General features: G+C 34.0%; 1 long non-coding RNA gene across 1 annotated transcript; it reads right to left on the bottom strand.

Annotated features, from left to right (window-relative positions):
- Positions 1-16,768: 16,768 nt before the first annotated feature.
- LOC129004259 (uncharacterized) lies at positions 16,769-18,415 on the bottom strand. Its single transcript, XR_008491689.1, has 3 exons — positions 18,287-18,415; positions 17,514-17,625; positions 16,769-16,956 (listed from the first exon to the last, which is right to left on the bottom strand). It is a non-coding gene; the product is annotated as an uncharacterized LOC129004259 (long non-coding RNA).
- Positions 18,416-27,391: the final 8,976 nt, after the last annotated feature.

The raw sequence follows: 27,391 nt of genomic DNA, 5'->3' as shown, positions 1-27,391 counted from the left end.
ATATTTTCATTAATTCAAGGAAAGCATTAATTAGTTGCTAAAAAAACAATGTAATAAAACAATGTAATATTTTCTCATTCAAAAGAACTACTGTTATTATTTCATAATTTCCAAGCTATCATCCTTAAATTCGTGTAACATTGTGCGTGTGTGTGTGATACAGAATAGTATCTTTGATATATGCACCGATTAAAGGTCCAAAGTTCCATTTTAGAGTGAGTTATGTGGCAACTTCTTGATGTTATATCCCGTTTATATCCTCTATGGCTTTAAGGGCCATAAGATGCCTATAATTCATGAGATATTGGACCATTGTTTTTTTTCTTTACTCATGCAACAATTAATACGTAAGCCTATTATTAAGGTATGTTAATATATGAAATAAATATAAATATTACGAAATAGATGTTCCTCAATTTCAGGCACACTATGACGATTTAGTATATCCAATTAGTTTGCTGGTATTTTTCTATTATCTTTCTTAACTACATACGACTTGTCAACCTGTGTTATAATAATAATAATAATAATACATCCACCACAGTAAATCTGCAAGCTAAGTTTTAAAATAAAAAATCTTTGAGATACAACGATTTTATTTGATTAAGAGGTTTCCACATGCTGAACGTGAAGGTAATGTCAATCATGCAATGAAAAGATAGAAACATGTTAGTAAACGTTTCAAAGTTCGTTTCAATACCAGCAAGTGCAAGTACAAGCGATAAAATGTACTAAGCAGTATTTAAGAAATAATTATGTCAAATAAACCCAAAATATCACAATCTAAAATGGTAACGTAACATATTTTATTCACTTTTATTAATTTTTTAGGTATTACAAATTTGTCAAAACGGAAACACCCGATACAATAATTTAGGTACAATGATTTATTTTAATATGACACTAGGTACGTATACTATTTTCATTTTTCATTTTGGTTTACAGTGGAACACATATTTTCATAATTAATTTTATGACTGGAAAAATATTTTGATTTAGAGTTTAAGTGTTGGTCGTTGGTATTATATAATAGGGGTTTTCGCTACATTGGCACGAACTTTACTTCATTGTGTGTTTTGTGCTTTTATGTCGACCCTTAGGTAAAATGAATCCGGTAAATAATTGTACAAGGCCACAGGATAAATAAGGTTACTTTTCCGCTTCGTCCAGTGGAGAGTTCATCATTCAGTAAATGGGATAAAGTTCCTTTTATAACCCATAATAGACCCAGATATATTGTACGACAGATACAGCTCCTGGCAACACAACCTCTTTAGAGAAAGATATACAATTATTTAAATAGTAATTAAAGTTATTTTAATAACAGGTATGAAAATGTAAACAATTCTTCCTAACAAGGTATTCAATGTGGTATTCTATTAAGGTAATTAATTATTGTTGATTATATGAATTTTGTCAAAAGGTGAAACAACAGTTCAATAAACATTCTTGCTATTATTTGTTTTGTTACTTTCACTAAATAATATCTAGCTTGACTAAGCAAATCGTTATACCCGAAAAATATCTCATGGACGTAATTATGTAGTACCATAGTATTAGTAGGTATTAGTAGAAATTTAAAAACTGATTACTTAGTGGTACGGAAAAAATATTGCACTTAAATTGTAAATTGAGTGGGTTAGCTTGCTTTGTTGTTAAGCTCTCGGAGTGTAAAATATTTCTCGTTTGAGAAGACACTGGGTCCAGTGGTCCGCTCCATTTAACTGATTCGGTTGTAGAGGTTTATCACTGCTCGGAATACTCCACAAACTTCAATTCTGGCTTTATTAGTGTTGTATGTGTGTATCTAGGTACTGTTAATAATATGTCAACACGCAAAATTTACTGTTTTAAGACGGAACCAAATAATCGTGTATTTGGTGTACCTTAAGTTTCTGTTCTGACCTGCAGCAGAAAGTCTTTGCCCCGACGACCTCCATCCCGCCGCTGGTCCCCATGTATTTAGACTTGCACTGACCAGAACGTTTGTGTTCTGCCATTTCGTTAGCGTTTGAACTGAAACTTGATTTCATGCAAACACTGCAATATTTACTTAGACACTCAAAGTCCTTCCCTGTGTCGAAAGAGATAACTGTAATTATGACATTCATTGACATGTGATCGCGCTTTTTCCAAGTACCATCAAAAGCGGTGACCACAGCAAAATTTCCATAATTTTCTCCCTTTGCTTCTGATGCAGCATTTCTCAGAGAGGCATAACACACAAGGGTTGATGTTTTTTTTTATTTTTGTACCAATCAAAGATTGTATAGTTCGGCCGCTTAGAAAGCGACCTCCTCCAGCATTGGTTTAGCATTAGCGCGCAGGTCGTTTTCTAAGCGGCCTAGCAGCAATGTTCATGGCAGCAGAAAATGTTTTTCCTGCTTGCATACCTCTCTCTATCGATCTTAACACATAAGCATGCCTTAGGTTTAGATTGTAGGCTCTTTTCACACATTTTGAACTTTTTGTTCAGAGTTTTGGCAATTATCACATCTTAGAACCATCCGATAAACGATACCTGCTTTGAAGTCTTCATCTAAGCATAGCTTGACACAACCGTTTTCATCACAAAACTTACACTTTGTAAATGAGCTTATTAAATCAGAAATTTGTTGTAGGTCCACAATAAAGTTAACATTGTCTTTTATGTATTCTCTGCTTTCCGGTAACTAAGAATTGCTTATTTTCTTGTGGCTAGAAGACTTCTTTGGACTTGGTAAAGTAGGCCTAGTCTAAGTTGGAATTGGAGAATCAATTTGTCTCTTAGGAGTAAACTGGTTACCTCTATACTTGAGTTTTTTGTTAAACTTGTTGATCCTTGGCATTTTTACATTATTTACTACTACTGTAATAAAATAGAAATAACACTAGTTATTAAAAGTTCCACTTTAAAACACTATAAAAACACAGCAGAAAGCTAGGTTATTAGGTGGGGTACACTTCCATATCGGTTGGCACAAACAATCGATTGAGTAATATTGATTATTCGATTGTTTAATTCGATATATCGTTTGGTTTTTAGGTTAGGTTAACCTTACTTAACTAACCAAACGTTATATCGAATAATTAATAAATCTTTCGATATTTTTATTTGGTTGTTTGTCCCAACAGATGGAAATGTGCCCTATAAAGTGTTCTTACTATTTAAACCATATGAGAAAAATAATGGAATTGTTGTTATAGTTCGGCCGCGTAGAAAGCGACCTCCTCCAGCATTGGTTTAGCATTAGCGCGCAGGTCGTTTTCTAAGCGGCCGAACTATAGTTGTTGTGCCAACAGTACTACAAACCTAAGAAATTATAACAATCTCTGTTAGTAAATCAATGATCATCTTTGGTAATAGAGCATTACTATAACAAATGCCTATAGTCATCTCACGCTATGCACAGTCTGATCGATACCAAACGCCCTGCTCAATCTTAGGGTCCAGATACTTATAATAAATATTTTTAATAAATATTATTCATTCAAAAAGGTTAAGTCTTAATATATTATTTTAAACAGAATTAAATGGAGAATATTTTAGGACAATAAAAAAAACGATTTAGGGATTTTTTTACACCTTATTTTATTTCTCTGGCGTTGACAAAAATTGTTGTTTTGGTAAATGTAATTTTTGTTTATGAACATTTTACTAACTATTACCCATCACATATGACAGGTGAGTTGTGAGCACTAATGTAATCTAAGTTCTGATTAATTGTTGATACAATATACTTGAATAACTTAAAACACGACATTTTACGACAATTGCAGATTTGATGGGTAATTGAAATAAAGACCAGATCGATTACAACGAGTTCGTACATTCCGTTACAACTTAAATTCTTTAGCAAACAATGTAATTCAAACTGTTTCATGATCGGGTTTAAAATAAAAAAATATTAAATTACTTTTTACAATTGAAACAATTTTCGCGTAGCCTATATTCTCTGAGTGGTCCGATTCAATTTTGTAGAGTGGGGTAGCATATCATTGTTGTAAACATGAGATATTTTACCGTCAGCAATAGCCGCAACTGACTGTTAGTTGGTTGTAATGTTACAAATGTTGGCAAGTAAAATGAAATACTGTAGTTATTATTTGTGTAACTAGTGGGCGAAGTGGCACTTTACTGCACAAGTAAGCGAGTGTGGAAAGTTTCTCGAGTGCAGCAAAGATAGTTTGCACTCGCGTTACACGTTAGGCTATATTTTTCCTACAGTTACTATTACTTACCTTACCTCCTTGGCCATTGAAACCTCAGAAGGTTATTGGCCTCACCAACGATGCTTCTCCACTCTTCTCTATTCTCCGCTGCCTCAGGAGTAGTGCCCAACACAGCCACATCCTTCAGCACCTGACTCCTCCATCGCAGTCTCGGCCTGCCGATTGGTCTTCTTCTAGTGCACCTACAGTTACTATAAAGTATATAAATAATTAGTCTTGCAAACACTGTACAACACCTTTTTAGGTTAGGTTAAATCCAAACATTGAACGAAATGGGAAACGCTGCACCAACTGATCGTGTTGCTAACTTATTTTCAAGCATACACGTATTACGTGTCTAATAAAAGCATGATATTTTGTGCTGTTTGGTTGGAATACTGGTGTGCGCAAAAAAGGTGTGCGGCAAAAGTAAGTAGATGCAGATATTAGCAACTTGCTGTGCTATAATCAGTGCAAGGAAGACCACTTTGCCAGGTGACTGTAGGGAAATACTATTGATTAATTGGCATAATATCATTGTATACTGTGTTACAAAATTATAAATGTCTTTTTATTTAACAAAACTACGGTCTTAAAAAATTAATGGTGTACAGTATATAGGATGGTGGCATATTAACTGCCCACATACAGGGTGAGTTTTAATTGTCCCCCCCCCCAACTTTTTTCTACATTTTTTCAAATATCAATCCCAGACCACTTCCAAACAATTTTGGGTAGTAAGTACTTCATTTTGACAAGGTAGTCATTTCCGGCCGCCATCTTGGATCCGCCATATTGGATGCAAAAATTTTTTTCAAAAGTAAAGGTGGGGTTGTGACCCATTATTTCGAACTAAATTTTTACCCTAATTACAATGCCGCAAACCGTTTTTAAAAATCTTGATTCATTCTAAAGTTATGAGGGCTTTTTAAAACTTTATTTTTAGCCCATTTTAACATTATGCATTTACAAACTAAGACCATAATCTCAAAATAGTGCTAGATAAAGATAAGTATACACTACCAGTAATTTCGACCTATTTTCACTTGGTTATGACTGATGTATTTTTTTCGGCCGCCATCTTGGATCCGCCATTTTGAAATGTGATAAATTATTTTAAATATGAAGGGGGTATTGTGACCCATTATTTCGAACTACTTTTTTAATCTGAACTTAATACCGTGATCCGTTTTTCATTTTCATTTTTTGATTTTGAAATATTGACATTTTTAACAAAAAAATTGCAATATTTCATAAATAAAACTTGATAACAAAAAATGGATTGCGGCATTGAGTTTAGCTTAAAAAAGTAGTTCAAAATGATGGGTCACAACACCCCCTTCATATTTAAAATAATTTATCACATTTCAAAATGGCGGATCCAAGATGGCGGCCGAAAAAATACATCAGTCATAACCAAGTGAAAATAGGTCGACAATTACTGGTAGTGTATACTTATCTTTATCTAGCACTATTTTGAGATTATGGTCTTAGTTTGTAAATGCATAATGTTAAAATGGGCTAAAAATAAAGTTTTAAAAAGCCCTCATAACTTTAGAATGAATCAAGATTTTTAAAAACGGTTTGCGGCATTGTAATCAGGGTAAAAACGTAGTTCGAAATGATGGGTCACAACCCCACCTTTACATTTGAATAAAAAATTTTGCATCCAATATGGCGGATCCAAGATGGCGGCCGGAAATGACCACCTTGTCAAAATGAAGTACTTACTACCCAACAATGTTTGGAAGTGGTCTGGGATTGATATTTGAAAAAATGTAGAAAAAAGTTGGGGGGGGGGACAATTAAAACTCACCCTGTATGTTAGTTCAATATACTCAATATCTGACAACTCTCACTTTATTATCACATTATAAATTACAGACTGCAAATCGCTTTTCGTCAGATTTCTTTAATTTTATTACAATGTTAGGGTACTTTTCATTCAATTTAATTTGAGCTAAATAAGTTTTAACTAAAAAACTAAATTTAAAAAATCAAAAACGTTTTACTAGGGAGTGCCGTGTGTCAATACCGATATGTTTTGTAGGGAAAGCTCAATCCAGAAAAATATATTTTATGGGAATTAGTTATATGTGAATAAGGATTATACTATGTTCTATTTAGTAGCGTAGTTCAATAAAAATATAATTAGAGATACATTCTCAATTTAACGCATGATGGAGCAAACTAATTTATGTTGAAGATATAAATTAATTGTACTGAATTATATAGTTTAGGATGATTAGTGGACGCAGATAGAAAACACTTTCTATTCAGCTAGTGTATAACCATTGACTAATAGTCAAAGGTATAACTCTAAACTGTGAATAAAATTATTACCCTTTATAATAAACCATTCATGAAACATCTTACAACTGTATTAAAGTTTGCATAGTATTCTCATACGAAAGTCAGAAAATAGCAGGATAAGTAAATTATAGCTCTAGATGGAATCACTAGATAACCTCTTTAATTTAATTTCTCATACCGTATGTAATTTTTTAGGAACAATATATGAAATCATTGTAAACGCACATAATTAGAGATTATATTTCTTTCCTTCTTTTAAAACCCTTTTTTATTTTTTGTGTTTTTATAGAATTTTCCATATAGTTAATAAGCTATTACCATATTTATAAATGTGTCCGTTAGCACGATAACTCGAGCAAAAATGATTCGATTTTGATTAAATTTAGTACAAACTTGTAAACCTATATCTATTCGAACCACTTCGCGAACCAGCATGATCTGGACTATGGGATTATGGGAACAGGGGTTTTATGGGGTAAAAACGGGGTATTCCAATTTTTCACCCTGAAAACATAAAATTTTGAAATTTCTTTCCAAACCATTTTTTAGGGATCAAAAAATCAAATAATTTTGTATATTGAAGCATTGTTACCTAATGGTTACAAAAAAATTCCAAAACTGTAAATTTTTAATTACTGTGTTATTCTTATGGAGAATAAATAGACTGTTGTAGCTTGCATGTCTATGGACATACCATGTTGTTTACTTCATACTAAGCTATCAATATTACAATAAGAAAACCCTTTTCTATTCCCTGTAGCAGCAAACCTAAGTACTCATTAAAATTAATGATATTTAAATAAGAAAAACATCTTACAATATTAAGGGAATTTAGTGGAATTCCAGCCAGGTAGATGGAAATTCGCTTGTTCTGCAGTTTTGCTTCGGTGGGGGTATTTAAGTGCATTACAATTGAGATGTACATAGACAGAAACTTACGTTATTAATGTTAAAAAGTGTTAATAATATGGTACTTTTGTATTATATTGATAGACATTTAGAAAAAAATCACTGAGCATAAAAAAACATAAATATGTAAAGACGCCTATCGGTGTTTTTTGCTAGATGAATATTCCTTTTTTTGGAAATCTTCCAGTTAACATGTTGACAGGCTTATACAGCCTTCACCTTCATATCAATCTGATCTCATGAGAATTACATTCTAAAAGGTCATGGATCAGTTATATTGAATTTCCTCACTTGACGTTTCTGTTCGTGTGACATGAAAAGACGCCAAACGAGATCCTTTATTGAGTTTAGTTATCATACAAATCCAGTCACATTTAAAATTCTCTTCAACGTTATTATTAGGTAAACAGATATCGTTAGGATAAAACATTTCTGTTTTTACCTACTTATCTTAAATTAGAGATGTTAGCATAGCTATAAAAAGGTTTATGTTAGTTATAATCTATGTTTAAAATACTTTTTATCGTTTCTATATTTTTCTCATTGTGTTTTACTTCTGAAAAACATACTTCCACACAAGATACTACTAAAGTATGTTTACTGTTTTATATCTGGAAAAAGCCATTGTACACATTGCTGTGTACAATGATAATCAAAAGGTTTATAATGTTAAGTATAGTGAGCAGCCTACAAAAACACCACCTTTAATTGTATTAGCTACGCCTGCAAATGAAGCTTCATTTTTATTTTGTTTATGTATGCGAATAGAGCCTTTTAAACCAAACTACTTTATCACTGTACAAATAAAGGCGTAAATTACTTACTCCTAAGGCTCAGATAAATCAATACGCACAATTTGGTCAGGTTGTTGTTTTTTTTTAGTGTACCCCTTGCACATGTAAGTACTGTACAAACCTGTACAGTTTTTGTCATAAGACTATATTTTTAAACTGTTTAAACATGCTGACACGGACTGGTCGAAGGGGTAATATAATTAGATTGTTGTGTATACCTGATAACTTTGATTATTATTAAGAGAAACATGTATTGCCATCGCAATCACATTTTAATGGAGAGTAGCTCTTAACTGTCTATAAATCGCTTCTATAGAAAACTGCTCTATATTGTATTACTTTAACTTGTCAGACCTTTTCCTATTTCAAGCCCTAATGAGCAAGCGATGGGAGTTACAATGATATTTTATGGGTAAAACAATAACAATTTAAATAATTTTTAACAGTATTTTGTATAGCATTTTAGATTATACCGCATAGTAAGTAACTACTTGGATCGTAATATGTATACCAAATTATAATCAAAATCACTTAAGTAGTTTTTGTGAACATTCATTTTTCTTTTGGTAGGCCTAGGGCCTATATGGGGCTCAAAAACAAACTAAATTTCATCAAAACCGGACCACAGGCCTGGTAACTCTGTAAAAGTCCTTATACACCCACACACGCACACGCACTCACACACCGACACACAGAAAAACATACATCACTTCGAAAACACTTTCTCCGTATATTATCACAGACACTAGAAATCGCCTTGCTATCCATTTTCTATGATACTACGCATTCTGAGAGAAGGAAACAAATGTATCTATCGTGGTGCTATTCTGTGCATTTGTTGGACAACAGCATTTTTCATAACAAAGGAAACACGTCGTGTGAATTTACCATCCGAGAAGCTTATGTAAATTTTGGACAAATCCGACTTAACATTCAATTTCACGGATGGTGCTGGGAGAAGATGTAAACTTGTTCTGCGTATTATTCAAAAGGATTGTTTGAAATAATACTGAATTTTTTATTAATGTACTCGGGGTCAAAGTCCCTTTTCTCCTTATCTATTAGAAGAAATTCTTGACACCTACATGAACCTTTTAGTTTTTTATGTTATGAAAGTTTTTCTTTCATTGACGAGAATCTATTTGTTAATGAATAGAAAAATCATTAAGGTGAATACTGCCGATCTTTTGAAGTACAGTACACATTACTATGTCATCAAAAGAATGATGCTTACATAAGTACCAGTCAACTGCTTATATCTTCGCGGGAAGGTTTTAACTTCTTAGTTAAAAGTTCCAATGAGAAACTATATCAACTTTTTGAGAAGATGATTTGTTGTTTTTTGTAACTCTAGTATAATAATATGTTTTAATATAAACTATCCTGTTTGTTATTCCTATAGGCAGCACACTAACTGTTTTATATTACGTTACTAGTCCGGAAAATAGGTGTTTACTGGACGAGTATAGTTGATCCCGCGCGAAACAAAGTTGACTGTGGGATTAACATACGAGTACGGTAAACACATTTTACACGAGTGACGTACGATATTTTTTGTCTTACCTAACAATAAAACAAATGTGCAAATGGGTCATATTATCCCAACGACTAATTGACTTAACAACCACTACTCATAACTTCTAAGAGAAGTTATGTTTTTTTATAACTTCTCATTCTCATGGCCACTTATTGTGATGCAACGACTCACAGTACCAACCACTCATTGTACAATCAGCTGGTGTCCGGTAAAAATGCATTACAGTACTCAGTAGTCCGTAATAAAATCCCATTAAGCAGGTGGCAAACAGCTGTATCCGACCCAAATGTTTGCGTGGAAAGTCCATTAAAACAGTTTAGTGTGGCAAAAAAACTTTTTAACATTTAAATATTTCATATTATTTCAGCCTGTATAATATCAGCGGCTAATTTCAAATGCCATAAAATATACCCAAGACCAAAGTACTGTGTCTGTCTGTATCTTCTTCATCATTAACATTCATCAAGATCCATAAAGATTTATTGGTTAAGAATGGATTTTGTAAAAAAGTCAGGAAATTCTTCTACAACTGCCTCTTTATAAACCAAATGACAGGTTATTAAATTGGCACTTCCAGATATTGACGTTATAACCAATGAGGCGTGGAATAAGATATCAAACGGAAAGAGCTTAAAATGACAGTCGGAAATCAGATTTAAATCTTTAGTAGACCTAATTTACCAAGGCAAACTCATTCATTTTATCGCACGCATCAAAGTCAAGTATTATAACAAATCAATAACATTGGTTAATTTAATTATGTGTCCTTTTTTGCCTTTACAATTTGTTTATTAATAAATTTCGCTACTATTTTTTTATGTGACATCAATGTGCGTTTTGATTGAACCAGATTAAATGAGTCAGCAAAGCTAAAATAAAATACCATATTTAATACCGAATAAAGGAGGATCTTCCTACTTGGCCATGTAATATAACCTATCTGTGAGTTAAATTTATGATTATGTCAAAACTAAGTTTTATTCATCGTAGCAGCAAACCGTATAACTGTTTAACCAATATAATTTATATCGGACACAGAGGATTAATAGCTTTTTGTGTATTAAGAGCGCAAAGTACGCCTATAATAATGGTACTATACCTCTGGTGCAAAGTACGCCATTGACGCTTGAGAACTGTTATACTGTATGGCCGCACAAAGCTTTAGCTAAGTGGGACTAGAAATATACATAAGATTTTTCCTATCACCATAGTTATCTTGTCATACCGCACAGATAATATAAATCACTCTAGGTGTAGAAAAGACAATTTATTTGAAATAATTTGATTTTGTGAGTGGGACCATTCCCACTCCATTTCAGAAATGGGCTATTTTGCGTATGTGGCTATGTCATCATTTCCATGCAGTGGTAGGAAAATATTTTTTTATTATTTATTTTACTATGAACCTGCTTGAATTCAATTAACAAAGGTGGAAATTCGCTTGTAGTCTGTGGGTTGGTTGCGTAGTATTTTGTCTTTCGTTTTGGGTCCGAAAAGGAAAAGAGACTTTTACAGCTTGTTAAGGGAAGACAGTATAAGATCGAGACATATCCACGTGAATAAAATGGAAAAGTGTATGATGTAGGCCTCGGTCATTCTTAATAGAAATTCACGTATTAATAAAATGCGGTTGAATAAGGCAGAAATTAAAAAACTCTAAATTCAAATATTCTTGACATTTTTTTTTTATCAGCCATGTTTTAGTAATTTAAAAAAAATAAAATGCCCGCCATTTTGTAATTTTAAGTTGTATCCAAATATTTTTTTTTCTAACATAGGTCTCTTCTACCTCAACATACATACAAAGTTTCATAAAGATCGATAGAATATATTCCAAGATTAAAATGTTTAAGTAAAAATACAAAATTCCGGGTAACGAGGCATTTTGGAAAAAAAATTTAATTCTTGATTTTCTCTTTATTTTGGCGCAAGTAATCACTACATAAATTATGTCCCCACCTTTTTTGAACACAATGTATATATTGCATCTGGGGTTTAAAGAGTGTAAAACTTACCAATCAAACGTAATGAAGTGCATACATTATAAATATATACATTATAACATTTTATTCGCGTGTATAGGTTACGTCGCTCCATTGATTATACAAATGTTTTTTACTATACGCATAGACAAAAACCTAGTATTGTTAGTTTTATGATGTTTCAGTCCAGGGAGCCGAAACCCCACTGGACTGAAGCTGTTCTAGGACCTCTGTCTCTTCTATATATAATTTGCAGATATCTTGTAAGTGCTTAAGACAGCGGTACACAAGACACAAAGACAACTGTAAAGACGCCCTCCTTGCACTGACTTGTCTTTGCCATGTCTGTAGATTGTATTTTATGTTTCTGACATTTTCAAGATTTATTTTTGATATTTCCATACTCTTATTTCTTTATTTCTCTATATAAATTTAAGGGGCTTAAGTATCAAAGTACTTAGGCATAACGAGTATTTAGTTAAAATTAAATTATTAAATCCACATCTAGATGGTTGTTTCCTGGCATTTCCATTTTTGAAATACTTTGTTTGTGTGGAAACTTTAAATATCAATATCCAAATACCCTACGAAAAATACCTGAATATTTTAATCGCATTTAATCTCATCACAGAAAAGTAAACAACATATACACATAATTGACTATTTGTTTTCCTTTTAAACCTTAAACCCGATTGTGAAATTTTCCTTGAGTTTATTAATAATTGTTTGATGACAAAAAAAATTCATGTTAATGAAATAGTTATGGTAGTTGTAGATTTATCATAGAACTATGCATATCTTATAAGTTAAAATGATTATTTTAGTTCAAACTACGATCAATTAAGAACGTTATAGTTAACATAATATATTGTTCAATACATTGTGGAATACTACATTTGAAATCTAGAAAGGTGACATTTTCTATCTTGAGTCAGTAACTAGATTAATAGACAAACTTGGACATCGGTGTTTATTTAAACACTTCATAGTGGAGCTTTTGGAAAACTGTAGTATTTATTAATGTTTTAAAATAGTAAACGTTCGACAAGTAAAGTATTTGATATAACTTATATTATGTGACATGTTTAGTAATCCACATTTTTCCTTACAAATGAAATTATGATATAAAATATTTAACATATTTGCTATGATATTTCCGCACGTCTTAAATTCTCATAATATATATTATACTCTCATACTATAATAGAGTATGAGTGATGATGTAGATAATGTAGGTAATGATATAGAGAGTCGTACTCTCATAGAGTACGATACATTTTTTAACTTATTATCAATAATTATAATGTATTCTGTCCATCACACTATTAAACTACTCGTAAATAGTGGCACCAATTAACAATTAAGCAAAATTAACATATTTTTGCACCTAATCATTTATTATATGCATTGTAAAAGTTTCAGAGTTGAATAGGAAAAAATATTAAATTTGTATCAAATGATGTCGTGCGGGGATTAATGTCCTGATATTAGGAACAGAATTGTCTTAAACTTAAGTAAGAACACATGTGTTACCCCAAACCATAATCTCCATTTATTGAGTGTACAATATTCACCACTAATCGACAGCCATTATCAGTCATCTGTTTGTGGTGACGCAGATGTTTATTTGCCACATATGTCACTGTCGTTTGTAACTGCTGTGACAGATTGTCAGATCTGGTGCAGATAAATTACAATGATTAACATTGTTATTCGCCGACTGGCTTATGGATAAAATCCCAAACTAGTCCGTCGACAAATAAAACAACTTCAGATGATGTATTCCTCGAAAGTTTAAAACTATATTTAAATAATCTATAAAAGAAATGGAAATTTAAATATGTTTTCGAGGAAATTTGTGGACTGCCGGGATCCGGATCTGAGGATGAGGATGCTAAAACTATTTAACTACTTTTATTTTTTTATGTACAACTTAGTTACTAGACATATTCAAATTATCTATGAGCACCAGTTCCCTGTGCTCGCTCTTTCAGGGCGTGAAGTTGAGCTATCGGCTATCCCAACTAGCAGTTCTCACAAGGGTCATTCAATTGTTCAATTTGCCAACTATAATTGTATTATAAGTAATAAATAATTATGTTATGGTGATTTTGTTGACTTTATACTTAATTTTCAATGAAATGGCGACCATACAAAGTAGGTATTTTAAGCCAAGTATGAATGGAGATAAGTGTAGGATGAGTGGTGCGATGACTGATTATGAACGCCATATATGTCGTCATAACATAGAAAATATCACCAGGTTGTAAGTATTTATATTTGATTAGCTGGAATAATTATTTGTGTAACAAGTATGCGAGGTGGTACTTTATGCTCGCGTTACACATTAATATTTCCTACAGTTGCTGTAAAGCATAATAATTAGTCTTTCAAACACTAAACAACTGTTTAAATTTTAGATTAGGCTAAATCCAACCGTTGAAGGAAAAGCTGAATTTTAACACGAAACAAACAGGTTAAGTCATAGTATCAATACTAAAAAGGCTGTGAAACACTGCACCAGCTGATCTTAGTCGTATAGTATCTTTAAGTGTTGCCAACTAATTTCAAGTGTACACGTATTACGTGCATTATAAAAGCACACTGTTTTGTTTTGTTTCGTTCTTGGTTGGCTGAAGTGGGGCAAAATAAAATGAGTGAGGCAAAAATAAGTTAAGTGCAGCTATTAATTAATTTGCGTGCTATAACCACTGCAAGGAAGACTGCTTTGGCCAAGCTGTAAATAAGAGCTTGGGAAACTACCTTCTTTGATGCCACTTTAGACTCGCAATGCATTAAAAAAAACTGGTGTTTTTGCTTCAGTAAGACGAAAGTGTTTTTAACTTCTACCATGATTGTTGCTTTCATGCATCCCAATATCGTTTGGATACCCTTCAACCTCATAACTATTAATCATTTAAGCCTTGTTGATAATTTCCCCTAAAATTAGTCATAAAGTTCTGCACAAAAAAGGGTTTTTTAGTAAAAAGAATGAATCAAAAAGGCTTTTGTGTGTTTATGTTGTTTATTGGAAAGAACTACATTCTACCTTTGCTCACAAACAGGTAATAATTTTAAATTACTTCCACCTTAGTCACCCAAATAATGAATTGTCTTTCAGTTTACAGGAAATATAATGGATAAAGTTGACTAAAAATAAGGAATGTCGAATAAAACTAAGATTAATGGTTTATCGTTAGTTTTCTTTGCTTATATGAGCATCTAAATTGATCAAGGCAACTTTATATTGTATCCAAAAAATGAGTTACTTACAGCAATTAATTGAAACAAATCTTAGAACACAACTTTCAAAACAAATCTCCTAGATCCATTTGTTTAGCATTGATTTAGTTGCTCTAAATGAGCTTACTCCTCCGCATTGCGGTCGGCGTTTGTTCGAAACCTGGTTTTAGGCTCAGTTTCAGTCAACAAAGTTCCCTTATGTGTATTATAGTTCTTCTTCTTCGACGTATGTGGTTTTCGAGTTGCAGTGTTTGAATTTCTTGCAGGAGCTTCACTTTGACCTTCATCAAAGGGCCTAACTTGTAACGGTCTGGGATTATTATTTGAATTGCTTCGAGGATCACTATGTTGTCCAGGCTGACGAGGCCTTCCCCTCGGATTCGTGGAAGAATTAAATGGATTTCTTGAAGTGGCTCCATTTTGAATTTGCTGATATTGCCTTTCCCTTGAACATGCTGGATTATTGTATGCATTTCTTGAAGTTGATTCATTTTGATATGGCCTTCCTCTTGGACTTGTTGTGTGGCGATGAAAATTTTCTTGTCTTGTTTCTTCACACATTTTTGTAGATGGTTGAAGAATAGTTTTCAAGATTGTTTCCCTTTTAAGTTTCATAATGTTAGAGAATGCTTCGGTCACTTCTTTGTGGAAGCGTTTTGTAGTTATTATTGGTGTTTTGCAAGAAGGTATTGGACATCTTGTGATTCGACCCTTATTCCTATGGATGAAGGTATTCATCATTGCAGCATCACTACTGTGACCACAATCTTCCAAAACTATAATCCTGAAATTGAGAAAACAATTTATTGAAACCAAGTTTGAAGCTCATAATCTTTAGCAACCCCCCAAAAAAATCATTATCTCTAAGTAAATTGTGCACTTTAACTTATTGCCTCCAAGATTCAAAAGATTTCTAGCAAGGCATTAAACAATGTTTTGTCCATAAAATTAAATAATTTAGATTCTAGTGTAAAAGTATTGATACCCGGCTAGTCTGGTAGGTGTTCTCGACTCACTATCACCCACAATTTGTACTTAGCTGGTTATTATTTTTTTATTGTCTCCTTGTGTTTTTTGTTGCTTGTTTTTAATTTTTTAGTCCTTTTAACTCATATGTAAAGACCTCAACTTCGAAGAACACGCCTTGGAATTCCTTAGACCTGAGAAGTTACTCTGAATAGAAAGCTCTAGCTACTGCAACTACAAAGCATATACTGACTTCATTTTACATAAAATAAATCTTATATTTGCAGATTTTGTAATCTCAAGAATCAAACAGATCAAGTGTGGACTAGAAATTTGAGGCTGCATAATGTGTACAAAAAAAGTTCTACGGTATGAAGATTTTCAAGTATGTAGCATAAAATTAATTCAGCCTTAGACATTAAAATACACTAAACACATCAAATTGACAAAATTAAATCATCATACTTTATACTTTTTTATACTTGTATACTTTTTAATTAAATTGTGACCATACAAAGTGGGTATTTCAAGTCAAGTATGAATGTAGATAAGTGTAGTGTTTAGTGTAGATAAGTGGCGCGATCTTGTAGTCTTGTTAGTGACTAAGGCCGACATATTCCTTAGACACAGCTGTTAATTAATAGCCCATACAGCTAATATGGCAACTGAGGGACCATAGTTTACAGTGGAATTCGAACCACATTTTCGCCTTGGTACATACGAATTGGTCTAGTTATCAGGATGGTACTGCGGATAGTCGTAGTACTCACTCGTGCTTGACATCAAATACTATTTCAGAAGTACAATATGAATAAAAGTACCTTTGATTGGGTTTCATGATGGAAGCAAGCTGAGGTTCACATTGCAGGCATATTTCCGGACACGGATCTCCACAAAACCCTTGACACGGATGTCCACAGGCCAGGGGCGAGGGGCAGGGCTGGGAGCAAGGCTTGCGTTCACACACAGCAAAACACGGACGGCTGCACTTTTGATGTATGCAGCCGCGGTCACATAGTTCCTGTAACCAGAAGTGACTCACTTGAAACACTCTTATAGGTGTGCAATCTTCATAGAGCCATCAAAATCAACTATTGGCCTCTATTGGACTCACAGAGGCAACAGAAATTATCTTTCACAGGCATGAAAAATCGTCAGTTGGGCTGGCACAGGCAATAAATAATATAATGCTCCTTGTACTCAGAGAGAATAAGTTGAACAGAACTCATATCAATTTTAAAGCTTTCGATCAATCTGTACAAAACGACAAAACCAACATGTAGGCTTAAAAATGGGATTATGGTTAATAAAAATTGCCAAATTTTATCCAAAAATTAAATGATGTTCCCAACGGACAGGTATTACCAGATTACAAGTTTATATTGTATTTTATCCTACTTCATATGTTTAAATCTAGACTTTAGGTTGAACCTTTTTTTGCGTTATTTTGTTGAATCGTACAACATTTGTGGTTGATTCCACTGATTCTGTCTTTAACTGATAGGTGCTTTGCTACTCAATCATATGGTTGGTAAGATTTCCTGCAGTTATATTAGCTCAAATATAACAAATTATTACCTGACAAATATTGCATGGTTCTCCACAAACTTGATCACATTTCTTGTGTGAACACCTCTTCAAGCATTTCTGATTGCACAATCCACATTCCTCGTGACATTTTTTTGTACACCTGTTAAATTAACAAACAAATTGATGAAATGTTTTAAAATCTACAGGGTTGAGATGAGTTTTTAATTTTTTTACTACAGACAGGGGAATTGTAAGGGCTCTTTTTGGATGATTTGTTCAAGCGAGTCTCTAGTACTTTTTCCTAGCACACTATAGGCACGAGCCCTGGATAGTTTTCCCATTACTTCAGGCATGGGGGTTTTGACAATATCACTTAGATAAAATCCATTGGTGACTTGGCGTAATTGGAACCCGGGACCTCAGGGACTGATGTACCGCGCTCTAACCAACTAGACCAGCTCACTCCCCTACTAATTCATAGTAGGCCTACTGAGTATAAACGTAGGCTTACATGGTTACTAACAAAACCACTACAAACTTGGTCTTCAGGAGTGTCATATACATAAACTTATAAGCTAACTAAGCTGATGATTGATTGGCCTTGTTACAGATAAACCAAACAAGTTTTGTGCTAGTAGTAGCACCAGATACTTACCGGTTATTTGCTCCGATGGTGGCTGTCTGTAACAAGGTCGAAACTTCAGCAAAAGCTTATGTCTCTGACACGGTTGAACCATGAACACCAAGTTTGTAGTCTTACTGCGTAAGATGGTATAAATAAGGTTATTACTTCATAAATTATTAGTAAATGTAAAACTCACTGATGTCCACAAGGCCTGGCCACTTTGCAAGGTTGTTGACATAACTGATGAGCTTTTTTGGTTTTACAATTCCCGCATTCTCCGCTACAGTGGTGTCCACATTGCAATAAAGCGCCACACTTCACCTTACAGAACTGTATTAGGTTTGTTGACACATCCTCTGTGAATAACATAGTTAAAGTAAAAAAACTCAGAGAATAAGATGAATAAAAGAATAAGAATTGTACCTTAATAAATTTAAACTAGGCGGACCTGTGCGATTTCACACGAAAAAATATTTAAATAAGTCTTCTTGTATGAATGTATTCATTCAGTTAGTAAAATAATCATGATAATGTATTATGTAGGCCTATATAAAAATAAATTTAGTTAATCAAGGTAAAATACAATGCTTACGATTCCTCTTTGAAAATTGGTTAGAATTTAATCTGTATGTCGTTATCTTTTATAACAATTTTTGTTGCATCTTTAGAAAGTTTGTCCATGGCATGGCGGACGCAGGCTTTGGATGTTTTAGTGTTACAGTTGTAAATGTTTTTTCTGAGTATGTCTTGTATATTGCCTATGGCACAAATGTACGTCACGGGTATCTTAGAAGGTGTTAGAAGTAACCCAAGGGTAAAGACGGTGAAAAGTATAAGATTAAGAACCAAAATTGGCTGACCTTAACATTTTATACTGTCTTTAAACTTTTATTCAATTTTCATTGGTTATGCCTTTTATTGTCTTAGCCTGTCTTGCGTTAGCGTTTTCAAGGTTAGAGCTATTAGGTATCGTAGGAGACCACCTCCCTGCAATTGATGACAGCAGTCGTCACTATTAAATGAATCAATACACCAGTAATCAATACACTATATTCTATACGAATTTTGTTTAGGATAAATGTGTTTTTTTAATTCCTTTTGCATTTATCACGCCGTCTTGGGCGGTGATATCCCTTAAGTTACAAAAGAAAACGTAATAGATATACTGGTTATAATTCAAAACCAAATCCGACTTCAAAAATTTCTTCACTATTGAAGAAATACACCCAGTTGCCCTTTATTGAGCGAAGCAAAGCTCTTTGGGATCGAATTCAATGCGAACTTTCTAACACATTAACTCAATAACGGCTGAACATATTTTAGCCAAACTTACCAAGGTTGTTTTGACAAAATGTTTGGAAGGCTTGGGCAAAACAAATTTCAATTTTTTATATTTTACATTTTAACATTGGCCTTATGGGTTCCCATGATGATTACAAAATAACAACTTAAATGTAAACAAAACAAAGAATCATAGCATATGTTAAAATCAAGCCACGACCTAAACATAGTAAAAAGGAAAAACTCTTCAAACATTAGTTCTGTTAGACTAATGTTTTTTTATCGTAGACGTTAATTTTTATGTTTTAAAATGTAGTTTTTTCTATTGATCATCCGTCAATTTCCATTATTCTTATTCAAAATTTAATGTAGACCACGAAAATGACATCATCTACTCAAATCCATTTACAGGTAATTAAAAAAACTGCTGTATTGTGTTAAAAAAATTGTTAATATTTTAATAAGACTTAAAATAACTCTTTGGGAAGCTAATTTTTAGACTTGGGACCTCTTATAAGCATCATCACACTTTATTTACTTTGTACTTACACCAAAAAGATGTGTAACACTGATTACCAGACACCCTGTATATTCGCTATAACTTGAGACAACTGCATGAATGAAAATGAATTAATGAAAATAATATATACGGTAATGTAGAAGTTCAAATAAAATGGGAGACTATAAAGGCGACGAAACTGGTGTAAATGTAAGAAATCTCAAGTGAAAACACCCGTGACGAACGAATGTAGTTGCCCGACTGCCCTGTGCTACTCGAACCCCCGACAGAACCAGGGGTAGGCGTGAGACTTGTCGTTTTGAGTGTTTAAGGTTATTTACAACTCTTTTTCCTTTTTAGAAGAAAGGTTAGCATGAGAATGGGGTAATTGTATTGAGTTTGTTTAGAAACATTAGTGCTAGTAAAACAAATTTTAATACCGTATGTCTTGATTTTAATTGTGTTAACGGGATAACGTCCGTGACAGCTGAATATCAGTTGCTGCCATTGACCATTGGGTTTTAATAAATCCTGACTAATGAAATAGTTTATGTCAGTCAGCAACAAACCTTCACTGATCTTACTCAATTCTACTGTCACTCCGCTTTCATAGTCAGCTCAACTCTACCAAGTGTACAGTGTCGATGATCAACTTGGACAAGATGCATATTGAAGTGTTTGGTGCAGATTGAAGAGTTTTGACAAGAGACCTGTAGTCTTTAAACAATACATACCAACCTTAGAACAAGCAGGCATGTAGTTTGCATGTGATGCGCAATGGGTGTGAGATATGATTGCTCCCGCTCCCTCTTTACCTACCTTGTGGGGGAATTTATATTTACCTTGCACCCCTCATAAACATAAACCTGCGCCCCTGGGCTAGGGACCACCAGGCCCAATTTTCAAAGCGGCCCTGAGAAAAGAACCTTCTCAGAATGAGGAAGACCTTGTAGTTCCTCCAGTTTTTTTGCACAACTCAGTACTAAATTAATACAAACCTGTAAGGATGAAGGAACAAGGTGCCATCACTGGATCATGACCACAGCCTGGTTTAGTTTTGGAGACAACCAGTTTTTTACATTTCTTGAAATCACACTTAGCACCACACATGTCTTCACACTTGTGACCACAGGACAAGTCAAGTTCACAAGGTAGGTCGCATACAGGAGTGACGGTAGAACACGTGGTCTTTACTTTGTGACCACATTCCAACTCTTTTTCCACCTACAAAAAAAGTGACAACACTTGTAATATGATAACTGAGTACAATAGAACTCCAATTATCCGAATCACACCAGAAATATGTAATACCTTTAGATAATCAAAAATTTGGTCCGTTTTATTTTACAAAAAATTGGGAGTATTTTAGAGAAAAAAGACAGTTTAGCCGAGCTTTTACTATTGTGATCGCAGAGTGCATCTGCAAAGATTTAGCAATTGAAAAATTCTTGCTGTTGCCGCGTTTGGGGAGGGTTATTATGCTTTTACGTAAACGTGGGAGACAAAGATATGCCTTCAAGACTTAGGAGGATACTTAGGAATTTTCTGCAATCTTGGGAAAAGATCACGGTGTTCCGTCACCACGGCAGATGATCATATCTACATGGATGATGATCAAGATTTGGCCGCGATCACAGAAGACGGTTATGATGTTTCCGTGAACGTGGGAAACAATGATGGTGTCTTTAAGATCGTGGAAGAATAAGATGTACAATATTTTACTGCTATCGCAAAAAACTGTAACGACATATCCATGACCGCAGGAGATAAAGAAGAATGCGTCTGCTCGTTTGCAAGAGAGGTTTTGGATTTTGAGCGATCATGGCTTCTGCCTTCATTAATAACAATTCTTGTTAGGTAACAATTTCTGTAGTTTTTAGTTTTTAATATTATCTGTAAGTGATTCAGATAGTCAGCGATTTGGATAGTTGGAGTTCGGATAGTTGCAGTTCTACTGTATTGTGAGAGAGGCAAGATAGATGCATTATAAAATGTGATTTTGTAACACTATCGGTTTTCTGAAGCCAAAACACTTAAAGAAATAAATAAATGGTTATTAAAGCAAATATTTCAAAATCTTGTTTTGATTGCCTGGCAGTTTGGATAAAGATTATTCAGTAGAATAGAATATTATTATCACTAAACATTCACATTTATTGAAAATTATTAATAATCTTTAAAGCTTGAATAATTTAATAAAACATTTGCTAAATGCAACATATATTAGTTTGAACTGACTCTTTCAATACCTGCATATAGTAATCCTTTGCTGCTGTTTTGTCAACTAGTTTTGCTTCTTCTTAACCATCATTAGGCCTCGAGGTGTCAGGTAATCACTTCATTCAAAGGTCTTAATGAACAGAGTTCAAAAAATAAAACATATACGACACACGATAATATAGAATGGACACACACTTTGAAGAAACGTGAAACACACGGAAGGAATTGACAAAATAAAAATTTTAAGTAAATTACGGTTGGGCGTACAAACTTGGTAGAGTCGTCTAAAGAAAGGTCTGTAGACTTTACTTCAGCCTGGTCATGTTCATTTTTTGACAATGTCCCTGCGTGTGGTTTTTTGTAAAAGTATGTCTGTTCTATGTTATCGTGTGTCGTATATTTTTTATTTATTGAACTCTGTTAACAACCTTCGAATGAAGTGATTGCCTGAAACTTTGAGGACTGATGATGGTTCAGAAGAACCGGAATTAGTTGCCATAATAGTAACAATGGATTAGCCTACTGCAAGTGCAGGTATTGTAAACCATTATAAGTACTGTATAATGTAGTAATCCGGAGGCTAAACAACTCTTTGAAAACTTTTGACACTTTCTTCCTGATTATTAGGCTTTTCTTTTAGAATTATTACAAAAGGTCAGTGTAAATAAAGCACATTTTAGCATATCGGCAATACGTAGTTTGGGCGGTTTGATATGAAAATAACTTCAAAAACTGCTTACAGAAAATCAAAATCAATCTCAGAAGATCTTATGAGACAATCGTTATTTGTGTAACTGGTAGGCGAAGTGGTACTTTGCACTCGCGTTACACATTAAATTTTTCCTACAGTAACAATAAGGCATATAAATAATTAGTCTTTCAAACTCTATACAAGACTTTTTAATGTTAGGTTAGATCCAAATCCAAGCGTTGAGCGAAATTGAAAACGCTACACCAGCTTGGTGATCGTAGTCGCTTTAAGTTTTGCCAACTTATCATCAAGCGTCCATGTATTACGTGCCTAATAAAAGCATACTGTTTTGTGTTGTTTGCTTGGAATATTTACTGGAGTGTGGCAAAAAAATGAGTGCAGCAAAAGTAAGTAAATACATAAATTAGCTACTTGGCGTACTATAATCAGTTCAAGGATGCCCACTTTGTCAGGTAACTGTTGCAAAAGATCTTTGTTTTTTTATGTATAATGAGACATAAAAAACATGTCACACACAACACAACACACACACAGCATGTCACAGCTGGGACAACCCAGCTTCAAGAACTCATTATCATGAAGTCACCTTTTTATAGTTTTGGTAGTTGCCAAAGTTGTTCTTGATGTTGTTCAGTAGGTAGTTACTGATGCACGTTTAGCCTCATTCAGAGTAATTAGGCTACAATAATAAACTTAAATGTCACAATAGTGCTTCCCAATAATTGCACATTGTGACATTCAGTTTTAATATTGAAAAACACGCATAGTAACTACTGAACATCAATAATAATAAGGCAACTTCTAAATATAAAAAGTTAACTAAACTTTCTTTGATTCCATCTAAATATTTGGACCAATAAATAATTTTTATCCATAATTGGATTGCCTATGTCTAAAACAGCTCATTATTTGGCTCTTATGATAATTAAATACTTACAATAGTTCCACAAAGACATGGTTTGGAGCACGTTTCCTTGCAACGATGTCCACACTTTAGAACTTTTGTACAAGGCATTTGACACTGAAGTTTATCTAAAGGTACGCCGCATGCCGCCATGATATTATGACCGCAGAGAAGTTCTTTTGAAGTTTCTTTAGTGCAAATTGTTTTATCAATCGGTTGTCCACAAGGAAGTGTTTCCGTGTGTTTGCACTTAAGTTTCTTCTCAACCAACACAAGACATTCTGTTGTATTTTCATTGAAACTGGAACACGGAGCTGTGTGAAGATGGCCACAGCTTAATTGTTTTTCAATTATTTGTTGACATTCCACTATTGGGCCTACTGTGCCACATTTCTCACCACATTTCAACTCAACCGTGTGTTTACAGTCCAGTGTTATTTCAACAATAACTTGACATTTCTGAAACTAAGGAAAACAATATAAATAACTCATTTTCATACAAAAGTAATGGCTAATTTGGTTGTCTGTCAATGCACACTATATTTAATGTGTTAGTTGAGTATTGTCAAACAAACACAAACATACTTTACACTCATATAATGCTCATTTTGAAAATCCTTAACTTAAACATAAACAAAATACCCCCACCATAGCAAACCTGCTGACTAAGCGAATGCTTTTTAGGGACTTATGTCCCTAAGCCACTGGTATTCCCTTAAAGATGTTTGATTTATACCCTATTTAAATAACAAAAGGTTTAAATAACCCAATGTTTAGTGAAGGCCTAGATAGGTTAACTGCTACAAGGAATGTCAGAAGATGTATTTTTTTTCGCTACACTAATGTGAAATGACCTGTTTTCGTAAAATTTATATCATTTGCGAAAATACCGCAAATATATCACAACATATATTATTACATATATATTAAATATATTATTACATTGTTTACTACGGCAAAAGAATGTTTACTATGCGAAAGTAATGTTTACAGTCTTTTTTTCCGTCGTTAACATACAAAGATTTGTTATTTTTTTGTCAACTATATATATATATATATATACAGATTTTATGTATTTATAATATATATATATATACAGTATATACAGGGAGATTGATATAAATGTGCCAGCTGTTTTATTCGAAATTTATTCGGTACAAACATGAAAACTTGCGTTTATTCAAACGAGTTGCCGAAACAGCATGATTTGACTATGGAAACGGTTGTGTAACGAGTTATTTTTCCTAGGGGGTTAATTATTTGCTATTTGGCCGCGCACCTATTGCTGGCATAAGCAAGCGGCGGCGGCGAACCTGGCTAGCGCCCTTTGACCCGGCTTATCAGTTCGGATAAGCTTGGGTATCCGGGGACTACTGGATAGCCGAGAAGGACATTCTAGTGGTGGATCTCGGACAGTCAAGAAGTGAGTGTTGGTGTCCTGTGCCTGTGGAGACGGCTGGCGTACGTTGGTGGTACAGAGAGGAGTGTACGGTACGAGTGACAGTGAGTGTCGGTGTAAAGTTGGGTGCTAAGACCCACTGCTGGTGAGTGGACGACGTTCTTTGATTTTGGTTAAGGAGCCGATATTATTAGTTTGATAATATTATTATCTGAAGTTATTGCGAGAGTTAGAGTTGTAACCGTGCTGGTCAAAGCCTGACGGTAGTTAGGATTTATATTAGTCAGGAATAATATTAAAGTGTATTCCTGACGGTTCTGGGCAGGTGCTAGAGCGCAAATAATATAATTTAATTGACTGTAGTAGATATTATTTTGTGTTGTACCAAGAGTTAGTTATATTACTAATAACTCTGAGGCCCGACAAACCTAGGCTGCACGATTTAGCGTGCGTAGTTGGAAACACGTGGCCAGTAGGCTAGTAGCTAATATTATTAGCCGATTAACAGAAGCCCAGCTAAGTAACATAAAGTTGGTAGTAGCAGTAGCAGTAGTAGGGTTGTTATTGTTTATTCATTTGATTATTTTAATTTAACCTGAACAGCTTGTTTGTGTTTGGTAGTCCAACACGTTATCTTGGTAGCTTGGATAGCGGAGTACCGGCTATCAGATAATATATTTATCTAGTGTTTGGAACGTATTTAATATTTATTTATCTGCTACTAAGTAGCTCAATATTTTAATAGTGCAATTGCCATTTAGTTTTGCTTGTTTGGCTTGGTATTTATTGAGACCAGCTACTAGTGGTGTAGTCACTCTACCTATAGTGTACTTGTATATTATTATGTAGTACGATTATTGAGTGAACTGTTTGATTCTTAGCTTGGGCATTAGAGTTGTGTATTGGATTATAGTGGCCTAGTAGACCCCGCCTGGTGATAACACGCGTTGTGGTTTTTATTGGCAAGTCGTCGTGTAACTCACCGTGTTTTAGGCACTCTGGGCTTAACTATTGGATAGTTAGGACGAAGCCCGAGTTGCGTAGTCAGCAACGACCCCCTAGGAGAGTGGAGAATCGGCGTAGGCCTGGTAGTGATTATTGCACGTTTGTTTTGGTGACTTGTTTTTGACTTGTTCACAGTGCCCGTGTATGAGCCAGTCCTATACCGGTTAGACCCGGCTATTGGCCTAGTGGTTTCCCTGACCTTATCGCAGACCCTGGAACTTTACCCAGCCATCGTAGGCTGAGCTATCCCCGGCAAACGGTTGCGACTGCACTTTTAATATTTTTTCCAGTGCAGAGAATATCGTGTCGCAGTTGTTTATGGCCCCCCATATTGTTTTATGGGGTAAAGGTTGGTATTTCCCATTTTTGACACTGAAAACACAAAATTTCACAATTTCTTTCCAAACCATTTTGTTGAGTATAAAAAATAAATAATTTTGTACTTCGAAGCTTTGTTGTATGCCTAACTGTTACTGAGATAGTATAAGTAATTAAAAATTCCCATGTTGTTCTTATGGAGAATAAATAAACTGTTGTAGTTAGCTTGTTTATGGATATACTTTAATCAAATTTGGCAATTTTGTTTATTTAATTCTAACCTATCAACATTTCAATAAAAAACACCTCAATACCTTCCCTGTAGCAACAAACCTAAGTACTCCTAAAAATTAATGTTATTTAAATAGGAAATAAATCTATAAGGGAATACTCGTATTTTAGTAGAAATCAAGCCCGGTAAATGGAAATTCGCTTAGTCTGCAGGTTTTCTGCGGCGGGGGTATTTTAAGTTTGATGAAGTATATTTTTGTGATAAAAAGTATTGTTCAATACTCGTCACGAAAGTCCGATTTCGGGTCTCAATAGTGTTTCCTATGTTCGTCTTCGACTCACACGGAAAACACTCTCTCGCCCTGAAATCGGACACTTTCGTGACTAGAAGGGAAATATACTATTTTTACACCGATTTCATCTTTAATCAGAAAAACTTATGATCGTCTAAAGAAGTACAACTAATAACAAATCATCATTCTTCATAAATATTACCTAATCCTAATAAATTATTATGCTGGGATTGATGTGTACGGTTTAGAAGTTCCGCCATGGAAAATCAATAGTTCATCATTGAAATTTGTAGAAAACTGTGTAGTCTAGGCATATTAGGAAAGTTAGCAGAAAGTTTAGGTACAGTCCTAATCATCACTTTTCTTTATGTTTTTTGGGTCGCTGAACACGAATATGAGGTTTGCTGACAGATATTTTGCCCGGAACATTGGTTATTTT

Source organism: Macrosteles quadrilineatus, unplaced genomic scaffold, assembly GCF_028750875.1.
Source record: "Macrosteles quadrilineatus isolate MER2022 unplaced genomic scaffold, UCM_ALF_1.0 Scaffold_1__1_contigs__length_201487025, whole genome shotgun sequence".
Lineage (NCBI taxonomy): Eukaryota > Metazoa > Arthropoda > Insecta > Hemiptera > Cicadellidae > Macrosteles > Macrosteles quadrilineatus.
Note: the sequence above shows the minus strand (reverse complement) of the source record. Positions and strands in the feature narration are given on the sequence as shown.